Source organism: Triticum dicoccoides, chromosome 5A (assembly GCF_002162155.2).
Source record: "Triticum dicoccoides isolate Atlit2015 ecotype Zavitan chromosome 5A, WEW_v2.0, whole genome shotgun sequence".
Taxonomy (NCBI): domain Eukaryota; kingdom Viridiplantae; phylum Streptophyta; class Magnoliopsida; order Poales; family Poaceae; genus Triticum; species Triticum dicoccoides.
Genome location: NC_041388.1, coordinates 631,552,168 through 631,579,369, shown reverse-complemented (window position 1 = coordinate 631,579,369; position 27,202 = coordinate 631,552,168).

The window sequence follows — 27,202 nt, the reverse complement described above, 5'->3', positions numbered from 1 at the left end:
ATGAGAATTTCCAGCACACATTTGACAGACTCACTGACATCACAAACGAGCTTCAAGCCCTCGGCGCCACTGAGATCACCAAACATGAAATCGTCAAGACGCTGCTGAGATCACTTGATAGTTCGTTTGACATCCTGGCCCTGATGATTCAAGAACGTCCTGATTTCAAGACACTCGATCCGTCTGACATACTTGAGAGGCTCAACACACATGAGTTTCAGCTTTCTGAGAAAAGAGATATCTACGGTCCAAACTATGGGCGAACTCGTGGCTTGAAGGCAAAAGCTGTCTCCTCATCTGAAGAAGAATCTGACTGCAGTTCTGATGATCCTGAAGACATTGGAAGAGAACTTGCAATGCTAGTGAGGAAGTTCCAAAAATTCACCAAGAAGAAAGGCTTCAGAACATCTTCACGATCAAGCTCAAGGAATGATGAAGCTTCTGCTCATGACTACAAGAACAAAACATGTCACAAGTGCAAGAAAACTGGACAATTTATCTCTGAGTGTCCACAGTGGGACAATGAGAACAGAAGGAAGAAGAAGAGCAAGGAATATGATTCTGACGACAAGAAGAAGAAGAAATACTCAAGGTCTTCTTCCAAGTCTTCATCAAAGTCTTCATCACACAAGAAGAGCTCATCTGGCAAGGCACGTGCGTTTGTTGGAAAGGAGATGGATTCAGAGGAGGAGTCCGCATCTGAGGAGGCAGAGGTGGAGTCTGAGGAGGAGTCTGATTCTGGCATTGCGAGTCTGGCTACAGCATACGTCGCCAAGTCCATCTTCAACACTGAAGACAATGACTGCATCACCGACACCGACGCAAATGACAAGAACGACTCCACTCCTACCTACTGCTTCATGGCACGCGGTGCCAAGGTAAACACACGCACTACTCGCTATGAAACATCTAGTGACGATGACTCTGAATGTGATTCAAAACCTAGCTACAAAACACTTGCTAAAATTGCAACTGAACAACAGAAAGCTATGGAACATATTCAAAAACTGTTAGATAGAAGTGATGATCTGTTGGGTGCTGAAATGACTCGATCTGAATCCTCAATTGAAGACATAATAAACCTTCACGTTAAGTATCAGGAACTTGAAGATCGTCATGATACTCTCTCAACAACTCATGAAAAGCTTTCCTATGATTATCTTCAAAGGAAGAAAGAACTTGAGAAATTGAGGGTGGCTCATGAAGATCTTCAAAAGGAAAATGAGTCACTTCGCTCCGAACAGATCAGTCCCGCTCAGGAAGGATTTGAACCACCATGTCTTAAATGCATTGAGCGTGATAATGCTAATTCTGTTGCTGAATGTTCCACTGCTACTGCTGTTGCAATATCTTCAACTGTTGACGTGGTAACTAACCCCTCTGCTGAGGATACCACTGCTATTGCTAATGAGAATGCTATGTTGAAGACATTGCTTGAAACAGGGATGTACAAAAGTCTCAAAGGACATCAGACACTATGTGATGTCCTCAAGAAGCAGATCCTGAATCGAAACCCTAGGAAAGAGGGTGTTGGATTTGTGAGGAAAATCAATGCAGATGGCTCTTACTGGAAACCTGAGCAGTACCCCAAAACCACATGAGTTGCTGCAAAGGAACTTTCAGCAAATCCATCCAACTTATCTGGCTTCACTTGTGCTAACCCCATTATCATTGATGAATCCTTTGATGCAAACTATAAACTGTTTAAGAATCAGAATGGTGAAGTGTTTGCCAGGTACATTGGTACTAACTGCAGGAATGGACCACCTATGAAGAAGATCTGGGTTCCGAAAAAGTGTCTGCAAAATCTTCCTGTGAATGTCTTCATGACACCTCACTTAAAGAAGACAAACCTCAGACCAAAGGCTTCATATGGTCCAAAGGCTTCATACAAACAGAGGACTCACCTGAGTCGCACTAACGCAAATATTTTGCAGGGAAACTATACCCAGGCATATGAATATGAGAGCGGTTCATCGAATCGTGTTCATGTGACCAAAAATTATTCTGCTTATTCCTATGAGTATTATTGTCCACCTGCTAGACTGTTTGCTAAGGCTTCAAAGCCAAAATTCTCAGATGCTGCACTTAGACTTATTGCTTCTAAGCCACCCTTGAAGATGTGGGTGGTTAAGAAAGCTTAACTCTCTTTTGCAGGGAAAGGTCTCCAGTAGAAAAACAAAATCTTCGGATGCTATTGCTGGGGACCTTAAAAATCTTGTAGGGCGCAAGATAAAATGCCTGAATGGCATCATTATGTACTTTGCTCCTGAATCGCATGCTACTCTCCCTATTAGTCCTAATCTGGATCTAAGTTTTCATAACCCACTGGTTCGTCAAATGTTTATGCTTCACAATTCTCTTCGTGAAGCCTATCCCCCTAACTGCACTGTAGGGTACGACACCAGCGACTTCAAAGTCTTCAGAATGGATTATTGATAGTGGGTGTACAAATCACATGACTGGCAGAAGAAGCCTTCTTATGGACTCAACTTTACGTCCATCCGACAAGAGCCACATCACATTTGCTGACACTGGTAAAAGTAAGGTATTGGGTCTAGGTAGAGTTGCAATCTCAAAGGATCAACACATGGATAAAGGCATGCTTGTTGAATCCCTTGGCTTCAACTTAATGTCTGTCTCAATGCTTTGCGATTTGAATATGATTGTAATGTTTGGAAAATATCGTTGCCTGGTGCTAATGGAATCTGACAAATCTCTAGTGTTTGAAGGGTATCGGAAAGGTGATTTGTACGTGGTAGATTTCTCAGCAGGACCACAACTTGCAGTATGTCTTCTTGCAAAAGCTTCAGAATGCTGGCTTTGGCATCGAAGGCTTGGGCATGCTGGCATGAGGAACCTCCACACCCTTGCGAAGAAAAAGCACGTCATAGGCATCGAGGGCGTCAAGTTCAAGAAAGATCATTTATGCGGTGCCTGTGAAGCAGGGAAGATGACAAGGGCAAAACATCCTTCGAAGACAATCATGACTACTACACAACCCTTCGAACTGCTCCACATGGATCTTTTCGGTCCCACTCACTACTCAACTTTTACTACTACTGCTTGCCTCTATGGCTTCGTCATTGTTGATGATTACTCTAGATATACTTGGGTACACATAATCCTTTACAAGACTGAAGTGCAGGATGTCTTCAGACGCTTCGCAAATCGAGCTATGAACAATTTTGGCGCCAAGATAAAGCACATCAGAAGTGACAATGGCACTGAATTCAAGAACACTGGCCTTGATACATATCTGGATACCTTGGGCATCACACATGAATTCTCAGCTCCATACACGCCACAGTAGAATGGCGTCGTCGAACGCAAGAACAGAACACTCATTGAGATGGCCAGAACAATGCTAGATGAATACAAGACTCCAAGAAAATTCTGGACTGAAGCCATTGATACTGCATGCCATACAATCAATCGTGTTTATCTTCATAAGCTTCTGAACAAGACATCTTATGAACTCCTAACTGGCAAGAAGCCAAATGTCAGTTACTTCAGAGTATTTGGCGCAAAATGCTGGATCAAGGACCCACACCACACCTCAAAGTTTGCACCAAAAGCACATGAGGGCTTCATGCTTGGATATGGAAAGGATTCACACTCCTACAGAGTCTTCAATCTCTTCCATCACAAAGTGGTCGAAACAGTGGATGTACGGTTTGATGAAACAAATGGTTCACAAAGAGAGCAACTGCCAAATGTGCTAGATGAAGTCCCAGCTAGTGAATCAATCAAGCTTATGGGAACTGGAGAGATTATGCCTTCTGAAGCTCATCCTGAAGAAGAACTCATCATCTCAGCACCTGATCAACATGAAGACAATGCTCAGCATGAAGACATTCCTCCAAACAACAACGCAGATCAGCAAGAGCAAAGTCTTCGCCCTATACATCCTCGTGTTGCAAATGAAGTACAGATTGACAAAATACTTGACAGCATCAATGCACCTGGTCCACTCACTCGTTCAAGGGCAACTCAGCTAGCAAACTTCTGTGGGCATTTCGCATTCGTCTCAATATCAGAACCCAAGAAAGTTGAAGAAGCCTTCATGGAACCTGAATGGATTCAAGCTATGCAAGAAGAGCTTCAACAGTTTGGGCTGAATAATGTATGGGAACTGGTTAAGCGTCCTGATCCACGGAAGCACAACATAATAGGCACCAAATGGATATACCGCAACAAGCAAGATGAGCATGGTCAAGTTGTCAGAAACAAAGCTCGTCTCGTTGCTCAAGGATATACTCAAGTGGAGGGCATTGACTTCGATGAAACATTTGCTCCTGTGGCTAGGCTTGAAGCCATACGCATACTGCTGGCCTATGCAAATCATCATAACATACTTCTATATCAAATGGATGTGAAAAGTGCCTTTCTCAATGGCAAGATTGAAGAAGAAGTGTATGTTGCACAACCACCTGGCTTTGAAAATCCAAAACATCCTGATATGGTATACAAGCTCAACAAGGCACTGTATGGCCTCAAACAAGCCCCTAGGGCCTGGTATGATACACTCAAATACTTTCTGAAGAGCAAAGGCTTCATACCTGGTTCCCTGGATCCCACTCATTTCACGAAGACATACGATGGTGAACTGTTTGTGTGCCAAATATATGTGGATGACATTATCTTCGGCTGCACCAATCAGAAGTATAGTGAAGAGTTTGGATATATGATGCAAGAGCAATATCAGATGTCCATAATGGGGGAGCTGAAGTTCTTTCTTGGTCTTCAAATCCGACAACAGAGCAATGGCATCTTCATATCTCAAGAGAAGTATCTCAAAGATTGCCTGAAGAAGTTCGGTATGCAAGACTGCAAAGGCTTCACAACACCAATGTCGGCCAAACATCATCTAGATCCTGACGACAATGGTAAAGAGTTCGATCAAAAGGTATACCGCTCCATGATTGGGTCTTTGCTTTATTTATGTGCATCTAGGCCAGATATCATGCTTAGTGTTTGTATGTGTGCTCGATTTCAAGCGGCACCAAAGGAGTCGCATCACTTAGCTGTGAAGCGAATTCTTTGATATTTGGCTCACACCCCAACTCTAGGATTATGGTATCCAAAGGGCTCAGAGTTTGATTTGGTTGGATTTTCGGATGTTGATTATGCTGGTGACAAAGTTGATCGCAAGTCTACATCAGGCACATGTCACTTTCTGGGACGATCACTTGTATGTTGGTCTTCAAAGAAGCAGAACTGTGTATCTCTCTCCACTGCTGAATCTGAATACATTGCTGCTGGATCTTGCTGCGCTCAGCTTCTGTGGATGAAGCAAACACTCAAGGATTATGGCATTCATCTGAAGCAAGTGCCACTTTACTACGACAACCAAAGCGCCATCAAGATTGCCAACAACCCAGTTCAGCACTCGAAGACAAAGCACATTGAAATTCGTCATCTCTTTCTTAGAGATCATGTTGTGAAGGAAGACATTGATATCATACACGTCAACACTGAAGAGCAATTGGCAGATATCTTCACCAAGCCCTTGGATGAGAATAGGTTTTGCAAGTTACGGTGTGAGCTAAATATCTTGGAATCCTCAAATGTCCTGTGATCAGGCACACATCCTAACACTTATGCATATTGATGACTTAGATGTGCAACACACAAAGTAAAGTATATCTTCAATCAATGAAGACATACATTCTAAGTGTGAATACATTAATGTGGAATTTGACTTCGGAGCGCCACGATAATTGTGCGCCGTGTCTGGGTCTAATACTTCCTATACGGTGGGTAACGCCACCACCAAACGTTCCATTTTGAAGTGTTTAACACATGGCGTTACCTTGCAATATCTTCACATTGGTTTGGCTTCGAACTTAACATATCTTCATGATTATCTTCACTATGATGATTATATATATATGCTCTAGTGTTCTGTCCTCTACAGCATTCACTTATAGCTATGTCTTCTTGGTTGAATCTTTTGAACTAAGTGAATGTGATCGGACCCTAACCTCTCTATGCTTTCTATCTCAAACTCTATCTCTCCAAGTCATATGCATTCTGTTGAGACTGTCGAATGTCTTCACTGTGTCCTTGTCAGCTGAAGACATAGAGACAACCATAAAAGTCCGTTTTTAATGCTCATTCCTCCACATAAGATCCGGAGAAGCAGGAACGACCGCCCGGCAATTTAGGCGTGCGTGGGACGTGGAACAAACCCCAAACTTCCGCTAACTGGCCACGCGTGCCTCAAATGCGAACCGCCAGGGGCACCTGCGTAATAGCACAGTGCCGCCTCTGAGTCTATAAATTCACACTTACCGCAGTCATTATCTCCTTCTTCCATCCTCGCACGAACCCTAGCGCCACCGCTAGCACTCGACGACGCCGGAGACGAAGCGCTTCGCTGCCGCAACCTCTCCAACGCCGTCCTCACGCCGACCGCGGACATCGTCCTCTCCGCCGTCGCCGTAGGTGTTTTCCGTCGCCAAGTTAGGGCACGGAGGACTAAACTACTCGGCATCAACTTCCTTCCGTCTAGCAGTTCCAGTGTGGTAAATAAAACTTCTTTTTACAGCCTCTTTTGATCTCTTGGTTCTATCACTTTCAACCATAAGAAGTTTCTCTTCACATCAGTTAGATCTCTCGCTGCATCTCATAACATGCCTAGTATATTCACTTGTGCTTCATAAAGTAGTTAGATTCCTCACTTGTACTGATCTATGGGTCCGTACAAATCTGGAACCAACTTCCTATCCATAAGTGAATGTCTTCGCACAATGAGGTCAATGTCTTCTAAACTGATTAATCTTCAAAACCTTCTGAGAATGCATATGACCTCTTCCCCTTCCCTCGCACCTTAATGCTATCACAGGTACATGTCCGTGGGAGAATCCTTCGGTTCTCATAGTCTGCATTCATTTGCAGAATTCCTACAGCATCACATAAACTCTCCTGAAGCCAGTTCCTGTTTGTCAAGAAAAAGAAAGCCTTTGAAGCCTTTGAAAGTTTTGAAGCCTTTCAAGTTAAAGTTTATGGCTTCAGTTGCAGCAGCAAGAAAGGGGGGCAGACAGAGACGTGAGGGAACTTCCAAGGATCTGCCTGAAGACTTGGCAGAAATGTATAAAACAGATCCAGAAGAGAGCTATGGGCAGCGCAAAACCCGAATCCAATGGATTCGACGCTATTGGGCAAAACAGTGGTTCAAATACCGCTTCGTCACCCAGGAGTATGCTGAAAAGAATGCTATCAAGAGTCCATGGGGGGATATCTTATACAAGAACCTTGTACCCAGGACCAGAGATGAAGCCATTGCTCAAGGCTTCTACCCATGCATGGTTCGAGGACCACAGCCTGATGATGCACATCCGTCGTCACTTCTCTGGTGTCGTGACGACAATCTCTTCAAGCGCAACTTTCAGTTTGCCCAACAGTCAGCGAAGCTAAACAAGAAGAAATTTGGGCTTGACTTCAACCCTGGTCCCTCCTCACCAAGGGCAGATGGCACACGCGACGCAGAACCCAATATCATCAGTCCGTTTGCCAATCTTGAGGGCCTGATCACCCACATCTTGGTCCAAGGGACTGCTGTGAATGACCCTCCAGCTGATTCTGAGTCTGATGAAGCTCCTGCTGTGCCGAAGCCAAAGCAGACAAAGAAACCAAAAGCTTCGAAGCCGGCCCCTGCCTCAAAAATCTCAAGGGCGAAGCCATTGAAAACTGCACCTCCTGAAGTTAGTGTGCAGTCTGAAGATGTATCCCGCATCTCCAAGCCCCTGAAGGATAAGGAGCCCCAGCAACACACAGGCAAAGAGCTCACTGTTGCTGCCATTCTGCGCAGTGAAGCCATTGATCTATCAAGCGATGAAGATCTGGGCGATGACGCACTTGAACAGCTCATCAAAAGCAAGGAGGAAGCGGAAATCTTCAACAATCTGCCTCTCTTTGATGTCGCCATCATCCACAGCTTCATCGATGAATGGTTTGACACACCAGATATAAGCTTCAATGATCTGCAGCTGCCTGTTGGACTCAGCGTCGCCTTCCAAGGCGCAATTGCTTCAGAACTGGCCATCGCTCAGCGCATGTTGAGCTGAAGCAGAAAATTGATCACGAGAAAGCTCAGTTCAAGAAGCACATGGCCAGTCTCGGCGTGCAGGAAGTGAGAAGCTTCAAAATCATGCTGCATGATCTCAAAGAAAACTTTTTGAAGAAGCGTGCTGAAGCTCAAGGCTCGCGTGAAAGGATGAAGTCATTAGCTGACAAATATGTTCAAGCCTACAACGAGGCTGAAAAGCGCAAGGCACTTGGGCGTCCAGGCATCAACCCCAAGATGGCCGCAAAGAAGAAGAAGCAGCCTGCTGTGAGTGAACCAGAGGCATCAAGACAAGCAGCCACTCCCATTGTCTTCCCAACTGCCATGACTGGCTCGAAGCCAAAGAGCCGGTCAACAGCTTCAGAGCTAAAGAAGACAAGAGCTGCAGAAGCTGAAGCCAGAAAAAGGAAAAGCTCTGAAGCCTCTTCTTCTGCCCCCAGTAAAAAGAAGCGCAAGACTAAGAAATCTAGGGCTGCTCCCACAGAGCCCTTGATGGTTGAACCCCTTTCTGTCATTCACCCCAATGCAGAAAGAAGACTAACAGTTCATGAGCCTGCTCCCACAGAGGCACCTGACGCTGAAGATATTCCAGCAGCCGACCCACTAGCTGCTGAAGACATTGGTCATCGGGACAATGTGCAAGGTGATGCAGCCCTTCCTCAGCTTGAAACAAGCGAACCCATCAGCATTGGTCGTCCTCTGACGCCAATGGCACAAGATGAGTCATGGGCGGATCGCCCTCAGGAGGAAGAAGACATTGAGGCCTAGCCCACTCCGACACCATAAGCATCGTCTGCATTCCGTAGGCTTCGCAAAGGTCCACGGCCTCAAGTCCAGTCTGCAGAAATTCCGGCTGCATTAGCCAAAGACAATGAAGAAGCACCTCCAGAACCCACTCCCTCGCTCCATCAAGATGCAGTTCCCCAAGAGAACATGCCTAAAGATGTCCCTCAAATTACTAACACTGAAGCCAATGTGGAGCCAAATGCTTCAGCGGACAGCGAAGCCACTGAGCCAGACACTTCAGTTCCTGAGTCTGCTGCAGGTCCACAATTTGACTATCACATAGAGCACAGGCCTCATGTCCAGAAGCCAGTCCCAAGGCTTACAAGGTTCCCAGGTCCTACATCAGCACCTGGCTCCTTTGATGTAAATAGCTTCAAGGTAGACAACACATTTTTCGATAGCTCCAAGAACCCCTATTCAAGGGAAAGGATTGTATCAGACAGGTTCTGGAGCTATTCACAGCGCAGCTATTATTCTTGCATCTTATACAACCAAGGTCGCATCTTCCCTCACAAGCGCCTTGAGGTTGAAGCTATTGCTAGTCTGCCATGTCTTGAGGAAGCTTTGGACTGCTTCAGGCAAGTGGGTCTGCTGCCGTTCGTGACTGATGAAGAGCACTGGAACGAAGAGCTTCTGCTTCAGTTTTATGCCACTCTCCACATCAAAGGCTACAACAGAGATCCGAAGACTTGGATCCTGGAGTGGATGACCGGAAATGTCCATCATGAAGCCAATGCATTTAACATCATTGAGCTCACCGGCCTGCCCACTCCAGGCGAATTCTTCGAGGAAGGCTGCCAATCACATTCTGAAGCTATTGAGAGTATTTTCCAGAGACCTGAACCCAATATGAGTCAGATGCTCTCAATGATGAAGCCATTGCCTCAGGATGCACCCTATCCAACTGAGTTCTTCATTGAAGACCTAGAGTACCTGCCCAGGACCATATATCATATTATCCGGCGGACTCTCTGGCCCATTAAGGGACACTCTCCACATGCCAAGATTGAGGGTGCAATGAAGACTCTCATATTCTATATCATGCATGGCAAATGCTTCAACGCACAGGATCTTTTCATACGACAACTTGCTGCGTCAGGCTCGGACTTATTTGGTCTAAAAATCTATGCCCCTTGGGTGATGAGGCTGATCAAACTGCACTCTACAATTTCGTATCAGCCCTCAGCCCGAAACCATCGCATCTTCCTGCCAGATGTGGATATCTCTGCTGAAGCAATATACCCTGAGCCTGCCAAGCAACCAATAAGTCTTCGGAATGCCGAACACCAGAGCTTCACGCAGAATGTTGAAGGTGTTGAAGCCATGTCCAGGGTCTATCCGATGGCTGGCACTACACGTGCACCAGCATCAACTGAAGCCACAGATAGCACAAACGCTCCAAGACCCAAGAAGCGTGCTCGTGTCCTCACTGACCGAGAGCTTCTCGTGGCCCTTCACCAAAAGCAAGATAGGCATCACGACTGGCTGAAACGTCAGATGAAGAGCCTCTTGGTGGATGTCAATCGTCTTCGAAACCTGGCCACCAAGAATGCCTTCGTTACACATGAGACTTGCCGTCGTACGTGGAAAGGGCTCTCAATGATCTGCACTGAAGCTGAACTTGAAGAGGATGGCTTCACAAAGCGCTTCAAATTTGACACCACACCTCCTAGGAGGGCTGTGATGCGCAACACACCGTCACTTGAAGACTCTGAGTATTCCTCATCTGCTGCCACTGTCACTGTGAGGATCATTGATGAAGATGATGATGCTACTTCACCACCACCTGCCTCAGCACCTCAAAGCTCAGCACCGCCAAACAACTCCACCGACCCTGCTGCGCCTGGGAACGCGTAGAAAACTCTATGTCTTCAAACCTTTTTGGTCATTCCTAACAAAAGGGGGAGAAGCATATGATGTTTATAGTCTTCAAGCGGGTCAACATGGGCGGGTGCCTTGTTTTGTTATACTTTGCTTCGTGTTTACAACTCTTGTTTTTGCTTCATTTGGTTCTTTTGAGTTGTAAACACTAAAACTCGATGGTCGTCTGCTACTTGTTTACCACTCTGTTTGCGAAGATAAATTCCGCATGTGCGACGATAAATTCCGCACTCATCTCATTCTGCAGACGTCCATTTTCCATTATGCATGTCATTATCTTCATATACTTTCACATGCATAGTGGATTGTCATCATAAGCTGAAGTTGATCTCCACAAGTACAACCTGCCATGTGCATTTGCATTCCAAAAGCAAATTAACTTATATGCACATCTTCAGGGGGAGCTCTTGCAACTTATGAAGACAATTCCTTTACAAACTTCGCACTTTATATTCCCCGTTGAAAACTTCAACTAGTTTGTCATCAATCACCAAAAAGGGGGAGATTGTAAGTGCATCTAGTGCCACCCCTAGTTGGTTTTGGAGTATTGACGACAAGCCTAGTTGAGGGACTAATGTGTTTGTGAGAATTGCAGGAAAACATAGGTAGAAGTCCCTCATTGATTCGGTTTTACTACCAGAGATGACCCCTAAAAATGTATAAAGACATTGAAGACAAAGGTGGTATATGAAGATATTCACATTGAAGACTATGACAACAGAAGACACGTTATGAAGCCTATGGAACTCGAAGACTTAGATCCTTCGTAGTTCTTTTTTTATTCTTGTTAAGTCATAGGAACCACCGTACTGTTAAGTGGAGTCCAGGAGAACCAGTCAGAATGACTGAAGTGATGCCTAAATCAAAAACCTATGTCTTCGAGTGAAGACAATGAGAGCGAATCTTGTCCAGAGCCGGACAAGTCAGCTTTGCTTGTAGCCCAAGTAAAGTTTCCATGAGAGTTCGAAATCTGACCGTTGAGACATGTGTCAGTTCCTTAGTGACCCAGGGTCATTTCGGACAAATCAGGTCGGGTTGCCAAGTGGCTATAAATAGCCCACCCCCACAACCATAAACGGTTGGCTGCTCAGATTTTAGTGCACGGCTTTTGTCGTTTGAGAGCAACCCACCTCGAAGCCTTTGAGAGAAAATTCCTAGTGAGGAGAAAAGCCCTAACCACCCAGAGCCAGAGTAAATTGGGCATCACTTGAGTCTTCTTGTCTGTGTGATCTGAAGACTTATTACACTTGAGCACTGTGAATCCTCCGGACGGTTAGGCGTCGCGTTCAGAGCATCCAAGAGACATTGTGGATTGCCAGTGAACGAAGTCTGTGAAGGTTTGGGAGTCTACCTTGAAGACTTACCAGAGTGATTGGGCGAGGACTAAGTGACCTTAGCTCAAGGAGAACACGGTGAGGACTTGGTGTCCTGAACTGTGTGTTCAGGACTAGGTGTCCGGGACTGTGTGTCCTAAGGTTTAAATACCTAGCCGCTCCAACCAGACATACAGTTGTCACAGCAACTGGAACTGGTCCAACATATCATTGTCTTCAACGAGTCACTGGTTTCATCTTCACTTCCTTCCCTTGCTGTTACTTATTGTGAAGTCATTGCATGCTTGCTTTATCATTTGTCTTCACAACGTGAATGCATGATTTGTGTGGCTTCTTAACTTCTTCCCACTTGATCCTTATTACACTGAAGCTGTTTGTCACTGTGCTTTCACTCTATGAATACATGACCATGGCTGGGCTAGTGTAATCTAACTTCCGCTGTATAGTAATAGGCATAATCTTCACTGTTTGTCTTCAGAACTCCCAAGTTTTGAAGACTTCCATAAAAATCGCCTATTCACCCCCCTCTAGTCGATATAACGCACTTTCACCACCCCAGAAGGAAGAAGGATCAAGTATGTATCCCGGCATGTGCCAAAGAGGACTCAAGTAAATTGCTTAACAGGAGTTGTGCAGGAGGAAGTACCAGTAGTGAAGGATTTCCCTGATGTATTTCTAGAGGAGTTGCTAGGCATGCCACCGGATAGAGATATTGAGTTTTTGATTGAGCTTTTGCCAGGCACAGGGCCAATATCTAAGAGACCATACAGGATGCCCGCAAAGGATTTGGAAGAGATTAAAAAGCAGATTAAGGAGTTACTGGATAAAGGTTATATTCGCCCAAGTTCTTCCCCTTGGGGATCGCCAGTACTTCTAGTGGAAAAGAAGGATGGATCGTTAAGGATGGTTGTTGATTATCGAGGATTGAATGAAGTAACCATCAAGAACAAGTACCCACTACCGATGATCAATGATCTGTTTGATCGATTGCAAGGAGCTAAGGTATTTTCCAAGATTGACCTGCGATCAGGATACCATCAGTTAAAGATTCAAGAACAGGATATACCTAAGACAGCTTTTGCCACCAGGTATGGACTGTATGAGTATACGGTTATGTCATTTGGTCTGACTAACGCACCTGCCTATTTTATGAACATGATGAACAAAGTGTTTATGGAGTTTTTGGATAAGTTCGTCATGGTGTTCATTGATGATATCCTGGTTTACTCGAAGAGCGAAGAGGAGCATAAGGAGCATTTGCATTTGGTATTTGGTAAGCTCAAAGAACATCAGTTATATGCCAAGTTTAGCAAATGTGAGTTTTGGTTGAAGGAAGTTGGATTTCTCGGACACGTTATATCTGGAGAAGGTATAGCAGTAGATCCCACCAAGGTTGACACTGTGACAAATTGGGAAGCGCCAACAACAGTTGGAGAGATCCGGAGTTTTCTTGGACTCATAGGATACTACCGGAGATTCATTGAAAATTTCTCGAAGATTGAAAAGCCTATGACGGAGTTGTTGAAGAAGGATACCAAGTTCATATGGACTGAGGAATGTGAGGCCAGCTTCCAGGAGTTGAAGAAACGTTTGGTTACATCACCAGTGTTGATTCTGCCAGATCAGACCAAGGATTATGAGGTGTATTGCGATGCTTCACGTCGAGGACTTGGAGCAGTGCTTATGCAGGAAGGAAGAGTTGTTTCATATGCCTCACGACAGCTTAAGCCTCATGAGTTGAATTATGCTACGCATGATTTGGAGTTAGCAGCCGTAGTGCACGCATTGAAAACCTGGAGACACTTTCTCATTGGAAACCATTGTGAGGTATACACGGATCACAAGAGTTTGAAGTATATTTTCACGCAGAAGGAGTTGAATCTCAGGCAAAGGAGATGGTTGGAGCTCATCAAGGATTATGATATGAGATTGCATTATCATCCCGGAAAGGCTAACGTACTAGCCGATGCGCTGAGCCGTAAAAGTCATGTCAACACCTTAATGGTGGGAGATTTACCAAGAGAGTTAGCCGAAAATCTTCGTGAACTATGTTTGGAGATAGTTCCGAGAGGCTATGTAGCAGCATTGGAGATTCAGTCTACTTTGATGGATAAGATCAGAGAAGCTCAAAAGACTGACAAGGAGATCGCTTCTATTAAGGAGAAAATAAGCAAAGGAAAAGCTAAAGGATTTCGTGAGGATGAGCACGATACCTTATGGTTTGAAGACCGTGTTTATGCGCCCAATGACCCGGAGATCAGAAAGTTGATTCTGCAAGAGGCCCATGATTCACCATATTCGATTCATCCAAGAAATACCAAGATGTATTTGGATTCGAAGGATATTTTCTGGTGGACTGGAATGAAGAAGGATATTGCGGAGTATGTAGCAGTTTGTGACGTATGTCAGAGAGTAAAGGCAGAGCATCAGAAGCCAGCAGGATTGCTACAACCATTGCCGATACCCGAATGGAAGTGGGATAAGTTAGGCATGGATTTTATTACAGGATTGCCCAGAACTCGTTCAGGCTATGACTCGATTTGGGTTGTAGTCGATCGTTTGACAAAGGTAGCTCATTTCATTCGAGTGAAGACTACCTATACCAGTGCTAAGTTAGCAAAGATATACATGACCAGGATCGTATGTCTGCATGGAGTTTCAAGGAGCATTGTATTAGATAGAGGAACCCAGTTTACCTCCAAGTTCTGGAATCAGTTGCATGAAACTTTGGGTACCAGGCTAGAGTTTAGTACAGCTTTCCATCCGCAGACAGATGGACAGACTGAGAGAGTCAATAAGATTTTGGAGGATATCATGAGAGCTTGTGCACTAGATTACGGATCTAGTTGGGACGAGAATTTTCCATACGCAGAGTTCTCTTACAACGACAGTTATCAATCCAGTTTGAAGATGGCCCCTTTTGAAGCTTTGTACGGAAGAAGGTGCAGAACACCATTATCATGGGATGAAGTTGGAGACCGGCAGTTGTTTGGACCGGATCTGATTAAGGAGTCTGGAAAGAAGGTGAAATTGATCCATGATAGGCTCAAAGTAGCCCAATCCAGGCAGAAGAGCTACGTAGATTCAAAACGCAAGGAGACAGTTTACGAAGTCGGAGACCGAGTTTATCTTCGAGTATCTCCACTTCGAGAAGTTAAGCGTTTTTGGAGTTAAGGGAAAATTAGCGCCACGTTTTGTAGGCCCATACAAGGTTTTGGAGCGTATGGGAGAAGTAGCTTATAAGTTGGAATTGCCCGAAGGATTTTCAGGAGTTCATGACATGTTCCACATTTCCCAGTTGAAGAAGTGCCACGCAGAGATGGCTGATATACCGCTGAGAGATAAAGTGCCGCTGGAAGCGATTCAGTTGGACAGTGATTTGACCTATGAGGAGAAACCAGTCAAGATTCTTGAGTATGCCAGCCGAGTCACCCGCAGCAAGGTTATCAAGTTTTGCAAGGTTCAGTGGAGCCACCACACGGAGGATGAAGCCACCTGGGAACGAGAGGAAGAATTGCTGAAGGACCACCCTCACCTATTTTCTAGCCAACCCGAATCTCGAGGGGGACATTCATCTTAAGGGGGGTAGGTTTGTAACATCCCAAATTTTCAATTTGGAATGTTATACACTAGATCATCATTGCATATCATATTTTGTTGTATTTTGGTTGATCCTAGAAATACTATGCAACTCAAGGACCCTCGGAGAGAGTTGGGGATTTCGTTATTTTTATATTTGAGTTTTCTCAAATTTTGAAAATAGGATCATTTGATTTGATTTATTTTATCATCAATTATTTCTATTATCAAACTATGAGAGAGGTAATAAATGACTTTCCCAAAACAAATAAATATTTCGGTTTTCCGTTCGGTTTTCCGTCGGTTTTTCGTTCGGTTTTTTTAGATTCGTTTTTTTATAGATCGGTTTTTCGGTTTAGTTAATTAGCGAGCGTTCGCTCGTTCGTTCGTTTTAATGAACGCGTTCATCATTTAGATCCAGATAACGAACGTTCGTTCGTTAGTCTGTTCGTTGTTTTTCTTTTCTCGGATTAAATCCGCGATTTTTCTGATCGCGATTCCTCATCCGATTTTCGTTCTAGTATAACTTTTCGCTCATTTATCGGAATCAGGCAATTCAAGCGCCTGGAGTTTCGTCTCGAAACCCTCTTTCCGTTTAACCAACTCAAACAAGTTTTTGCCTCTGTAAAAATTGCCCTACATCCAGAATAGTAAACGAAGCCTGTTTCTTTTGCCGTTTGTCTTTCGTTGCTTTGTCTGATTTGGTTCTTTTTGCCAACCGGAGTTCTTAAGTTGAACATTCTGGTTAGATCTCTTAGTTGAGTTTTACCTGTGCATTAGTTGAGTACTTATTGTATGCTTGTTTGTTTGCGATAGAGTACCCGGAGTGCGCCGCTTGCTACTTCGAATCGTTAGGTTTCCCGGATCATCAGTGATACGTCTCCAATGTATCTATAATTTTTGATTGCTCCATGCTATATTATCTACTGTTTTGGACTATATTGGGCTTTATTTTCCACTTTTATATTATTTTTGGGACTAACCTATTAACCGGAGGCCCAGCCCAGAATTGCTGTTTTTTGCCTATTTCAGTGTTTCGGAGAAACAGAATATCAAACGGAGTCCAAACGGAATAAAATCTTCAGGAACGTGATTTTCTCACCGAACGTGATCCAGGAGACTTGGACCCTGCTCCAAGGAACAAAAGAGGCAGTCACGAGGGTGGGAGCGCCCCCCCTAGGGTGCGCCCCCTGCCTCGTGGGCCCCTCGTTGCTCCTCCGGCGTACTTCTTCCTCCTATATATACACACATACCCCCAAACGATCAGAAGAGGAGCCAAAAACCTAATTCCACCGCCGCAACTTTTTGTATCCACGAGATCCCATCTTGGGGCCTATTCCGGAGCTCCACCGGAAGAGGGCCGTCATAACGGAGCGCTTCTACATCATCCTAGCCCCTCCGATGAAGTGTGAGTAGTTTACCTCAGACCTTCGGGTCCATAGTTAGTAGCTAGATGGCTTCTTCTCTCTCTTTGAATCTCAATACAAAGTTCTCCCCCTCTCTCGTGGAGATCTATTCGATGTAATCTTCTTTTTGCAGTGTGTTTGTTGAGATCGATGAATTGTGGGTTTATGATCAAGTCTATCTATGAATAATATTTAATCTTCTCTGAATTCTTTTATGTATGATTGGTTATCTTTGCAAGTCTCTTCGAATTATCCGTTTGGTTTGGCCAACTAGATTGGTAGTTCTTGCCATGGGAGAAGTGCTTAGCTTTGGGTTCAATCTTGCGGTGTCCTTTCCCAGTGACAGAAGGGGCAGCAAGGCACGTATTGCATCGTTGCCATCGAGGATAACAAGATGGGGTTTATTTCATATTGCATGAATTTATCTCTCTACATCATGTCATCTTGCTTAAGGCGTTACTCTGTTTTTAACTTAATACTCTAGATGCATGCTGGATAGCGGTCGATGAGTGGAGTAATAGTAGTAGATGCAGAATCATTTCGGTCTACTTGTCACGGACGTGATGCCTATATACATGATCATGCCTAGATAATCTCATAATTATGCTCAATTCTGTCAATTGCTCAACAGTAATTTGTTCACCCATCGTAGAATACTTATGCTCTTGAGAGAAGCCACTAGTGAAACCTATGGCCCCCGGGTCTATTCTCATCATATCAATCGCCATCACTTTAATATTGTTTTGCTATTTACTTTGCCTTTACTTTTTACTTTGCATCTTTATATCAAAAATACCAAAAATATTCTATCTATCATATCTCACTCCCGTAAGTGACCGTGAAGGGCTTGACAACCCCTAATCATGTTGGTTGCGAGTAGCTATCGTTTTGTGCAGGTACGAGGGACTTGAGAGTGTCCTCCTACTGGATTGATACTTTGGTTCTCAAAAATTGAGGGAAATACTTACACTACTCTGTTGCATCATCCCTTCCTCTTCGGGGAAAACCAACGCAAGCTCAAGACGTGGCAGGAAGGATTTCTGGCGCCGTCGCCGGGGAGTCTGCGCAAAAGTCAATATACCAAGTACCCATCACAATCCCTATCTCTCGCATTACATTATTTGCCATTTGCCTCTCGTTTTCCTCTCCCCCCCAATTAATCCTTGCCGTTTTATTTGCCATTTGCCTCTCATTTTCCTCTCCCCCCAATTAATCCTTGCCATTTTATTTGCCCTCTCTCTCTATCCTCTCTCTCTGTTTGCCTCTTTTGCCCGTTCTTGTTTGCTCGTATGGTTGGAATAGTTGTTTATTTATTACTAAACAGAGAACCTAAGACCTATGGATCCTCACCCACTTGCTAATCTTTTTAAGAGATCCAATTATGATGAACCAATTGCTAGTGAGTTTTGTGCACTAGATTATGTTTATGAGGTTTTGCCTGAAATTCGTGAATCTAAAAAGTGTGATGAATTAGTTTATGATGCAATTCACGATAGATCTTTGAATAAAAAGCATGATTGCAATGATTTTATTATAAATTATATTTATGCAAATTGTGCTAATAATATGCAAGACCCTAAGCTTGGGGATGCTAGTTTTGCTATGTCCTCTACTTGTTGCAATGATCATGATTGGGGTGATTCTTCTTTTGATCTTGAAAATTTATTTACTCCCCATGATGATTATGAGATTGATAATAGTGTTTGCAATAATACTGAAAGTGGGTTTGGAAGAGTGTCAACTTTAGATCCCACATATTTGGATAATGTTCAATCTTATGAGGTTTTTGATAAAAGTGGGTTTGAAGATGTCATGACTTTAGTTAATGTCAATCCCACTATTTTGAAGAGTGTCAACTTTGCATGCATGTGGATCATGTTGAAAATATTTTATGTGATAGATATTTTGTTAATTTGCTTATGATCCTACATGTAATTATTACGAGAGAGGAAAATATGGTGGTAGAAATTTTCATGTTACTAAATTACCTCCCGTTATGTTGAGATTGCTATTGTTTCTTTCCACTTCCTTGCATATTCTAGTTTTTGCTTGCGATGATAATTTGTTTTCCTATAAGATGCCTATGCATAGGTGATACGTCTCCAACGTATCTATAATTTTTTATTGCTCCATGCTACTTTATCTACTGTTTTGGACTATATTGGGCTTTATTTTCCACTTTTATATTATTTTTGGTTCTAACCTATTAACCGGAGGCCCAGCCCAGAATTGCTGTTTTTTTGCCTATTTCAGTATTTTGAGGAAACAGAATATCAAACGGAGTCCAAACGGAATGAAACCTTCGGGAACGTGATATTCACACCGAACGTGATCCAGGAGACTTGGACCATACTCCAAGAAGTTTCCGAGGAGGTCACGAGGGTGGAGGGCGCCCCCCCTGGGCACGCCCCCTGCCTCGTGGGCCCCTCAGAGCTCCACCGACGTGCTTCTTCCGCCTATATATCTCCATATACCCTAAAAACATCCGGGAGCAACATAGATCGGGAGTTCCGCCGCCAGAAGCCTCCGTAGCCACCGAAAGCCAATCTAGACCCGTTCCGGCACCCTGCCGGAGGGGGCAATCCCTCTCCGGTGGCCATCTTCATCATCCCGATGCTCTCCATGACGAGGAGGGAACTACTTCGGGGCTGAGGGTATGTACTAGTAGCTATGTGTTTGATCTCTCTCTCTCTCGTGTTCTTGATTTGGCACGATCTTGATGTATGGCGAGCTTTGTTATTATAGTTGGATCTTATGTTTCTCCTCCCCCTCTTCTCTCTTGTAATAAATTGAGTTTCCCCTTTGAAGTAATCTTATTGGATTGAGTCTTTAAAGACTTGAGAACACTTGATGTATGTCTTGCCGTGGATATCTGTGGTGACAATGGGATACCACGTGCCACTGGATGTATGTTTTGGTGACCAACTTGCGGGTTCCACCCATGAACCTATGCATAGGGGTTGGCACACGTTTTCGTCGTGATTCTCCAGTAGAACTTTGGGGCACTCCTTGAGGTCCTTTGTGTTGGTTGAATAGATGAATCTGAGATTGTGTGATGCATATCGTATAATCATACCCACGGATACTTGAGGTGACATTGGAGTATCTAGGTGACATTAGGGTTTTGGTTGATTTGTGTCTTAAGGTGTTATTCTAGTACAAACTCTAGGGCTGTTTGTGACACTTATAGGAATAGCCCAACGGATTGATTGGAAAGAATAACTTTGAGGTGGTTTCGTACCCTACCATAATCTCTTCGTTCGTTCTCCGCTATTAGTGACTTTGGAGTGACTCTTTGTTGCATGTTGAGGGATAGTTATGTGATCCAATTATGTTAGTATTGTTGAGGGAACTTGCACTAGCGAAAGTATGAACCCTAGGCCTTATTTCCTATCATTGCAATACCGTTTACGCTCACTTTTATCATTAGTTACCTTGCTGTTTTTATATTTTCAGATTACAAATACCTTTATCTACCATCCATATTGCACTTGTATCACCATCTCTTCTCCGAACTAGTGCACCTATACAATTTACCATTGTATTGGGTGTGTTGGGGACACAAGAGACTCTTTGTTATTTGGTTGCAGGGTTGCTTGAGAGAGATCATCTTCATCCTACGCCTCCTACGGATTGATAAACCTTAGGTCATCCACTTGAGGGAAATTTGCTACTGTCCTACAAACCTCTGCACTTGGAGGCCCAACAACGTCTACAAGAAGAAGGTTGTGTAGTAGACATCAAGCTCTTTTCTGGCGCCATTGCCGGGGAGGCTAGGTAAGTGAAGGTATATCTTTAGATCTTGCAATTGAATCTTTTTGTTTCTTGTTTTAGCACTAGTCTAGTTTATAAAAGAAAACTACAAAAAATGGAATTGCGTTTGCATCATACGCTTCATCTTTTTAATATCTTTCATGAGTATGATGGAAAGGAAAATTGTGCTCAAGTACTAGAAGAAGAATTACATAGAATTCTTGGCATAAAATATGTGAATGATGAGCATGATTGCAATGTTGTTAGTACGAATTCTTTGAATATCAATGATGCTAATGATATGCAAAGCCACAAGCTTGGGGAAGCTATGTTTGATGAAGATGATATTTTTTGTCCCCCAAGCTTTGATGAGCAAATTTACTATGATGAAAGCATGCCTCCTATCTATGATGATTATTGTGATGACACGTATGCTTTAAAGAATAATGATAACCATGAAACTTGTCATCTTGATCTTAATTCTCAATCATATGATAGTTATTTTGTTGAGTTTGCTCCCACTACTATTCCGAATGAGAAGAATTTTGCTTATGTGGAGAGTAATAAAATTTCTATGCAAGTAGATCATGAAAAGAATGCTTTAGGTGCTGGTTATATTGTTGAATTCATTCATGATGCTACTGAAAATTATTATAAGGGAGGAACATATGCTTGTAGGAATTGCAATAATATCAAGTTTTCTCTCTATGTGCTTAAAGTTTCGAAGTTATGCTTGTTTTACCTTCCTATGCAAGTTGATTCTTGTTCCCATAAGTTGTTTGCTCATAAAATCCCTATGCATAGGAAGTATGTTAGACTTAAATGTGCTAGTAATATTCTTTATGATTCTCTCTTTATGTTTCAATTCTTATCCTTTATGTGAGCATCATTGAAATCATCATGCCTAGCTAGGGGCGTTAAACGATAGCGCTTGTTGGGAGGCAACCTAATTTTATTTTGTGTTTTTTGTTTTTCGTTCTGTTTAGGAATAAATAATCCATCTAGATTCTGTTTATATGTTGTTTTATCTTTTAATTAGTGTTTGTGCCAAGTTAAACCTATTAGATCTTCTTGGAAGATAGTTATTTGATCTTGCTGTAATTTCCAGAATCTTTGCGCTCAGTGCCCGAATTGTCAAAAATCACCAGAACGTGATAATGTTGGAAATATGCCCTAGAGGCAATAATAAAAGTATTATTATTATATTTCCTTGTTCATGATAATTGTCTTTTATTCATGCTATAACTGTATTATCCGGAAATCGTAATACACGTGTGAATACATAGACCACAATATGTCCCTAGTGAGCCTCTAGTTGACTAGCTTGTTGTGATCAACAGATAGTCATGGTTTCCTGGCTATGGACATTGGATGTCGTTGATAACGGGATCACATCATTAGGAGAATGATGTGATGGACAAGACCCAATCCTAAGCCTAGCACAAAAGGTCGTGTAGTTCGTTTGCTAGAGCTTTGCCAATGTCAAGTATCTCTTCCTTTGACCATGAGAGCGTGTAACTCCTGGATACCGTAGGAGTGCTTTGGGTGTATCAAATGTCACAACATAACTGGGTGACTATAAAGGTGCACTACAGGTATCTCCGAAAGTATCTATTGTTTTATGCGGATCGAGACTGGGATTTGTCACTCCGTGTAAACGGAGAGGTATCTCTGGGCCCACTCGGTAGGACATCATCATATGCGCAATGTGACCAAGGAGTTGATCACGGGATGATGTGTTACGGAACGAGTAAAGTGACTTGCCGGTAACGAGATTGAACAAGGTATTGGATACCGACGATCGAATCTCGGGCAAGTAACATACCGATAGACAAAGGGAATTGAATACGGGATTGATTAAGTCCTTGACATCGTGGTTCATCCGATGAGATCATCGTGGAACATGTGGGAGCCATCATGGGTATCCAGATCCCGCTGTTGGTTATTGACCGGAGAACATCTCGGTCATGTCTGCATGCCTCCCGAACCCGTAGGGTCTACACACTTAAGGTTCGATGATGCTAGGGTTATAAAGGAAGCTTGTATGTGGTTACCGAATGTTGTTCGGAGTCCCGGATGAGATCCCGGACGTCACGAGGAGTTCCGGAATGGTCCGGAGGTAAAGATTTATATATGGGAAGTCCTGTTTTGGTCACCGGAAAAGTTTCGGGCGATATTGGTATTGTACCGGGACCACCGGGAGGGTCCCGAGGGTCCACCAAGTGGGGCCACCTGCCCCAGAAGGCTGCGTGGGCCAAGTGTGGGAGGGGACCAGCCCCTAGGTGGGCTGGTGCGCCCCCCACAAGGGGTCCAAGGCGCAAGAGAGAGTGGGAGGGGGCAAACCCTAGTCCAGATGGGCCTTAAGGCCCACCTAGTGTGCGCCTCCCCTCTCTTCCCCTCTTGGCTGCTGCCCCCTTTGCCATCTAGGGCTGGCCGCACCCCTTGGGGTGGAAAACCCTAAAGGGGGCGCAGCCCCCCCTTCCCCCTATATATAGTTGAGGTTTGGGGCTGCCATACACATGAGTTCTCTCCCTCTTGGTGCAGCCCTACCTCTCTCCCTACTCCTCCTCTCCCATGGTGCTTGGCGAAGCCCTGCGGGATTGCCACGCTCCTCCACCACCACCACGCCGTTGTGCTGCTGCTGGATGGAGTCTTCCTCAACCTCTCCCTCTCTCCTTGCTGGATCAAGGCGTGGGAGACGTCACCGGGCTGTACGTGTGTTGAACACGGAGGTGCCGTGCGTTCGGCACTTGATCATCGATGATTTGAATCACGACGAGTACGACTCCATCAACCCTGTTCACTTGAACGCTTCCGCTTAGCAATCTACAAGGGTATGTAGATGCACTCTCCTTCTTCTCGTTGCTGGTTTCTCCATAGATAGATCTTGGTGACACGTAGGAAAATTTTGAATTTCTGCTACGTTCCCCAACAGTGGCATCATGAGCTAGGTCTATTGCGTAGATTCTTTGCACGAGTAGAACACAAAGTAGTTGTGGGCGTTGATTTTGCTCAATATGCTTGCCGTTACTAGTCCAATCTTGTTTCAACGGTATTGTGGGATGAAGCGGCCCGGACCGACCTTACACGTACTCTTACGTGAGACAGGTTCCACCAATTGACATGCACTTGGTGCATAAGGTGGCTAGCAGGTGCCAGTCTCTCCCACTTTAGTCGGAACGGATTCGATGAAAAGGGTCCTTATGAAGGGTAAATAGCAATTGGCATATCACGTTGTGGTTTTGTGTAGGTAAGAAACGTTCTTGCTAGAAACCCATAGCAGCCACGTAAAACATGCAACAACAATTAGAGGACGTCTAACTTGTTTTTGCAGGGTATGCTTTGTGATGTGATATGGCCAAGAAGAATGTGATGAATTATATGTGATGTATGAGATTGATCATGTTCTTGTAATAGGATTCATGACTTGCATGTCGATGAGTATGACAACCGGCAGGAGCCATAGGAGTTGTCTTTATTTATTGTATGACCTGCGTGTCATTTAACAACGCCATGTAAATTACTTTACTTTATTGCTAAACGTGTTAGCCATAGAAGTAGAAGTAGTCGTTGGCGTGACAACTTCATGAAGACACGATGATGGAGATCATGATGATGGAGATCAGGGTGTCATGCCGGTGACGATGATGATCATGGAGCCCCGAAGATGAAGATCAAAAGGAGCAAAATGATATTGGCCATATCATGTCACTATTTGATTGCATGTGATGTTTATCATGTTTATGCATCTTGTTTACTTAGGACGACGGTAGTAAATAAGATGATCCCTTACAAATTTCGAGAAGTGTTCTCCCCTAACTGTGCACCGTTGCTACAGTTCGTCGCTTCTAAGCACCACGTGATGATCGGGTGTGATGGATTCTTACGTTCACATACAACGGGTGTAAGACAGTTTTACACAGCGAAAACACTTAGGGTTAACTTGACGAGCCTAGCATGTGCAGACATGGCCTCGGAACACGGAGACCGAAAGGTCGAGCATGAGTCGTATAGTAGATACGATCAACGTGAAGATGTTCACCGATGATGACTAGTCCGTCTCACGTGATGATCGGACACGGCCTAGTTGACTCGGATCATGTAATCACTTAGATGACCAGAGGGATGTCTATCTGAGTGGGAGTTCATAAGATGAACTTAATTATCCTGAACATAGTCAAAAGACTTTTTGCAAATTATGTCGTAAGCTCGCGCTTTAGTTCCACTTTTTAGATATGTTCCTAGAGAAAATAAAGTTGAAAGTTGACAGTAGCGATTATGCGGACAGTAGAAAGCTTATGTCTTTAATGCACCGCTCAATGTGCTGAACCCCAAACGTCGTCTGTGGATGTTGCGAACATCGGACATACACGTTTTGATAACTACGTGATAGTTCAGATAAATGGTTTAAGTAGAGGCACCAAAGACGTTTTTCGAAATGTCGCGGAACATATGAGATGTTTCGAGGGCTGAAATTAGGATTTCAGGCTCGTGCCCACGTCAAGAGGTATAAGACCTCAGACGATTTTCTTAGCCTGCAAACTAAGGGAGAAAAGCTCAATCATTGAGCTTGTGCTCAGATTGTCTGAGTGCAACAATCACTTGAATCGAGTGGGAGCTGATCTTCCAAATGAGATAGTGATGTTTCTCCAAAGTCATTGCCACCAAGCTGCTAGAGCTTTGTGATGAACTATAACATATCAGGGATAGATATGATGATCCTTGAGGTATTCGCGATGTTTGACACCGCGAAAGTAGAAATCAAGAAGGAGCATCAATTGTTGATGGTTGGTGAAACCACTAGTTTCAAGAAGGGCAAGGGCAAGAAGGGATACTTCATGAAACGGCAAATCAGCTACTGCACTAGTGAAGAAACCCAAGGTTGAACCCAAACCCGAGACTAAGTGCTTCTGTAATAAAGGGGACAACCACTGGAGCAGCATTACCCTAGATACTTGGTAGATGAGAAGGCTGGCAAGGTCGATAGAAGTATATTGGATATACATTATGTTAATGTGTACTTTACTAGTACTCCTAGTAGCACCAGGGTATTAGATACCGGTTCGGTTGCTAATGTTAGTAACTCAAAATAAAAGAGCTACAGAATAAACGGAGACTAGCTAAAGGTGAGCTGACGATATGTGTTGGAAGTATTTCCAAGTTTGATGTGATCAAACATCGCACGCTCCCTCTACCATCAAGATTGGTATTAAACCTGAATGGTTTATTGAATCTCGATCGTAGTGATACACATTTTCATGCCAAAAGATATAAGATAGTAATGATAGTACCACTTACTTGTGGCACTGCCATGTAAGTCATAATGGTATAAAACGCATGAAGAAGCTCCATATTGATGGATCTTTGGACTCACTCGTTTTTGAAAAGTTTGAGACATGCGAACCATGTCTATTGGTGTGTACGCATGAAGAAACTCCATGCAGATGGATCGTTTGGACTCACTTGATTTTGAATCACTTGAGATATGCAAATCATACCACATAGGCAAGATGACTGAAAAGCCTCGGTTTCAATAAGATGGAACAAGATAGCAACTTGTTGGAAGTAACACATTTTGATGTGTGCAGTCCAATAAGTGCTGAGGCATGCAGTGAATATCGTTATGTTCTTACTTCACAGATGATTCGAGTAGATGTTGAGAATATCTTCTTGATGAAACACAAGTCTGAATTATTGAATGGTTCAAGTAATTTCAGAGTGAAGTAGAAGATCATTGTGACAAGAGGATAAAATGTCTATGATATGATCATAGAGATGAGTATCTGAGTTACGAGTTTTGGCACACAATTAAGACATTCTGGAAATTGTTTCGCAACTAATACAGCCTGGAACACCATAGTGTGATGGTGTGTCCGAACATCATAACTGCACCCTATTGGATATGATGCATACCATGATGTCTCTTATCGAAATACCACTATTTTTCATGGGTTAGGCATTAGAGACAACCACATTCACTTTAATAGGGTACCACGTAATTCCGTTGAGACGATGCCGTTTGGAGAAACCTAAGTTGTCGTTTCTTAAAGGTTTGGGGCTGCGACGCTTATGTGAAAGAGTTTCAGGTTGATAAGCTCGAACCCAAAGTGGATAAAATGCATCTTCATAGGACACCCAAAACAGTTGGGTATACCTCCTATCTCAGATCCGAAAGCAATAAGGGATTGTTTCTAGAATCGGGTCCTTTCTCGAGGAAAGGTTTCTCTCGAAAGAATTGAGTGGGAGGATGGTGGAAACTTGATGAGGTTATTGAACCGTCGCTTCAACTAGTGTGTAGCAGGGCACAGGAAGTTGTTCCTATGGCACCTACACCAATTGAAGTAGAAGCTTATGATAGTGATCATGAAACTTCGGATCAAGTCACTACCGTA